Source organism: Plecotus auritus (assembly GCF_963455305.1).
Source record: "Plecotus auritus genome assembly, chromosome: 9".
NCBI lineage: Eukaryota > Metazoa > Chordata > Mammalia > Chiroptera > Vespertilionidae > Plecotus > Plecotus auritus.
The window spans coordinates 75,726,116-75,730,387 of record NC_137783.1 but is presented as its reverse complement, the minus strand read 5'-3'; positions in this window follow the sequence as shown (position 1 = coordinate 75,730,387).

Genomic DNA, 4,272 nt, shown 5'->3' with positions numbered 1-4,272 from the left:
TAACAAAGTACAACAAATTTGGTGGCTTATAAACACCAGAAATTTATTCCTCACCATTCTGGAAGGTGGAAGTCCAAGATAAGGGTGCCAGCATGGGTGGGTTCTAGTGAGGGCCCTCTTCTGGGTTGCAGATGGCTGTCTTCTCCTTGCATCCTCACATGGTCAAAAGAGAATGAGGAAGCTCTTCGGGATGCCTTTAGTAAGGGAACTAATCCCTTCATGAGAGCTCTGCCCCTGAGACTTAACTACCTCCCGAGTCCCCACTTCCTAACACCATCATACAGGGGGTTAATATTCAATCCCCTGACTTTTGAGGGATGCAACCTTCAATCATTGCACATCTCATGGGGTCAAATGAGAGATGACTGGCCCTGTGGTCATCTGTTCAATCAACATTCACTTGTGGAGCAAGGTAATGGTTGGGAGTTGGGGCTGGGGGGCTGGGGAGGATCCCAGAGGCTGAGGTGAACTGAGAGGGAGCTCTCTAGGGAAGCCAACCCAGGTCCCTACTAGTGGAGCAACGATTAGCCTGCTGGTCTCCATTCAGTGCCCTGATACATCATCGCTGTCTACATCACTTCACGCAAGACCAGGACTCAGAGCTATAGCACTTCTTCAGTTGTCAAGTCTGTTTCTTCAGAGAAGGGGGAGGGGGGCTACAGGAGCCAGACTTCTCCAGGGAGGTAAGTCTGCTGTTCAGGGCTCCTGGTGCTTGAACAGGTCAGTAAGCTTCCTCTCTGAAGTCCCTTTTGACTCCCCTGGCTGGCCTGAGTGTCCCTTTCCTCACACCCAGCTCTGCGCCCCTTTATTATTACAGTATAATATGATGGCTGCAGGCCAGTCTTTCTGTGAGCTCCCCAGAGCACCAACCCTGTCTCATTCATCCTGTGTTCCCCAGCCCTTGGCACAGGCCATGGCTCAGCTTAGGAGCTCTATTAAAGATTGTTGAAGGGTAGCAGGCAGTTCACCAAGAGCTCTCTGCCTAGAAAGGCCTCCAAGAAGGCCCTTTCTTGGTGGTTCACCCCTTCCTGCAGGCCCTGTGCCAAGGAGGGGACCTGCACTGAGCTCAGAGAACCACTCCTTTCAAAGGAAGAAGATGGGGAGGACATAGTAATTCTGGGGAGGGCAGTTGGGACTGGCAGCTGCTTGGATGAATCATGCAAATGGCACCCTTTTGGGGTGAGGACCCTGGCTGCCCAACACTCCACCCAGAATTGGAATGAGAATCGCAAGCTCCCCCTCTCCCTCCCTCCCAGCTCCTGGATGGCAGCCCCTCAGCTGTCCTCCACCCAGCTCATCCAGGCCGAGATGAAGCTGGTGTCTGGCATCAGAGGTTTCCTTGCCATGAGTCAGGTAGAGAAACAGCTTGCTTCCCGAGGAGAAAGTGGAACTTTGTAGGCACACAAGGGTAAATATTGAGTGTGATATGCTGCTAATTAGCTGCACAAAGGTCATTAGCATTAATGAGATCTGTCTCAGTGGCCATTCTGTCTGCAGTGAGCAGGCAGCACCATTTCTCTGGTCCAAACTTACTGGCTCAGTGCTCGAGCTGCTGCTATGAGTCTTTATGATGCTTTCCTCTTGGGAAAAAACAAACAAACAAAAAAAAAAAACAGAAAAAAACAACCACACAAAACAAGAAGACAGAACTGCAAAGAAGCTTATTCTCTTCCAACACTTCCTGGAACAAAAGCAGAAACTTCAGCTTAAAGATATACTACAAAGATTTCATTTGTTTTCCATTCCAAGCCTTAATCATATGCCCCTCCCCAACTTTGGAATAAATAAGCTAGAAGAGAAGAAAAGAGTGGGAGGAGGAATGATTATAACCAAGATTTTTTTTTAGTACCTATTGTGTACCTAACACAGAGCCATACATTACTTTATTTAAGCCTCATAATAACCACATGAGGTAGATTCTATTATGATCCTCTTTTTACAGATAAGAACTTGCCCAAGTTCCCACAGTTAATAAATGAAAGAGGCAGAAAGATTTAGCTATGTCCAAATCCAGAGCCCATGATCTTGACCAAACACAGAACTCCCTCAAAAGGGAGCAAGGGAAGGGCCATACTTAACAGTTTTGCCTTTTCAAAAGTCTGGGAGGAGCATTAAATCAACCAAAGGAGTTGGTCATCACTTGCTAACACAGCTATTGATTTATAGTTTATTTAATGTCTGCTATGGACTGGTTTTAGGGATGTAATGCATCCATGTTACTATGGAGATTGTCAGTAAGTGGTAAGACAATAGGAACAGATGACTAATAAAAGGCAGTATAATACAAAAAAAAAAAAAAGGCAGTATAATCAATGGTAAAGAAAGGCACTGCGCATTACAAGGGCACAAATAGGGGCACCAAAATGTATGTATGGGGGCATGGAAAAAATGGAGTAATCTTTTCATCTTGTTTTCTAGTTTTATGGAAATACTAGAGCCCAGGTGCATGAAATTCGTGCAAGGCGAGTTGGGGGTCCCCTCAGCCCAGCCTGCACCCTCTCCAATCCTGGACCCCTCAGGGGATGTCCGACTGCCGGTTTAGGCCCAGTCCTAACCGGCAGTCGGACATCCTCTCACAATCCTGGACTGCTGGCTCCTAATTGCTCACCTGCCTGCCTTCCTGTTCACCCCTAACTGCCCCCCGCTGCTGGCCAGGTTGCCCCCAACTTCCCCCTCCCTGCAGGCCTATCACCCCTTACTGTGCCCCCTGCTGGTCTGGTCACCCCTAACTGCCCCTCCCTGCTGGCCTGGTTGCCCCCAACTGCCCCCCTGCTGGCCTGGTCGCCCCACACAGCCTGCTGTTCAATTGCTTGGTCGTCCCTCACTAACCCCCCTGCCAGCCTGGTCGCCTCACACAGCTTGCTTGTTCAGTCATTTGGTTGTCCCTCACAAACCCCCTGCCGACCTGGTTGTAGGCAGCCATCTTGTGAAGGCGTGAGGGTTAATTTGCATATTACCTCTTTATTATATAGGATAATTGACACCTAACATTATGTAAGTTTAAGGTGTACAAAGTGATTTGATGCATGTATATAATTGCAAAATTTTTACCACAATAGCATTAGCTGACACCTCCTTCCCATCATGTAATTATCATTTTTTTTGTTGTAAGAACATTTAAGATCTATGTTCATAACTTTCAACTATATAATGCAGTATTATTAGCTATAACCACCATGCTGTATATTATATCCACAGAACTTGTTCATCTTACAGCTGAAAGTTTGTAGCCTTTGACCAAAATTTCCCGATTTCCCTCAACCCCAGACCCTAGTAATTACTAACCTATTCTGTTTCTATGAGTTCACCTTTTTAAAGATTCTACATATAAATGATATCACATAGTATTTGTCTTTCTCTGACTGACATTTCATTTAATGAAATATCCTCAAGTCATCCAAATTGTCACAAATGGCAGGATTTCCTTCTTTCTCATGGCTGAATAATCTGAGATATCCTTATGTAATATTCTGAGATACACACACACACACACACACACACACACACACACATATATATATATATATATATATATATATATATATATATATATGCTTTCCTTATCCAATCATCCACTGATGGACACTTAGGCTGCTTTCATTTCTTGGCTATTATAAATAATAAATGCTGTAATGAATATGGGGATTCAGATATATTTTCAAGATCCTATTTTTATTTCCTTGGTATATATATCCAGAAGTCGAATTGCTGGATTATATGGTAATTCTATTTTCAATTTCTTGAGAACCCTCCATACTGTTTTCCATAGTGGCTGCAAGCAGTTTACATTCCCACCAGCAGTGCACGGGTTCCCTTTTCTCCACATCCTCATCAGCACATGTTATCTCTTATCTTCCTTACTATAACCATTCTAAGAGGTGCAAAATCTCACTGGTTTTGATTTGCAGTTCCTTGATGATTAGTGATGTCAAATACCTCATGTATATTTTCATTGGATATTTGTATGTCTTCTTTGGGAAAATGTCTATTCAAATCTTTTGCCCATTTTTAAATTGGGTTATTTAGTTTTTTTTGTTAATGAGTTGATTGAGTTATTTATATGTTTTAGATGTAAATGCCTTAACAAATATGTAAATTACAAATGCTTTGTTACATTTTGCAGGTTGCCTTTTTATTTTGTGAATGTTTCCTTTGCTGTGCAGATGTTTTTAAGTTTGATATATTTCCTTGAAAAAAATTTTGCTTTAGTTGCTTCTTTTAATTCTATTTTGAATCTTTTTTTAAAAACCTATTTAATTTGTAGGTAAGTGA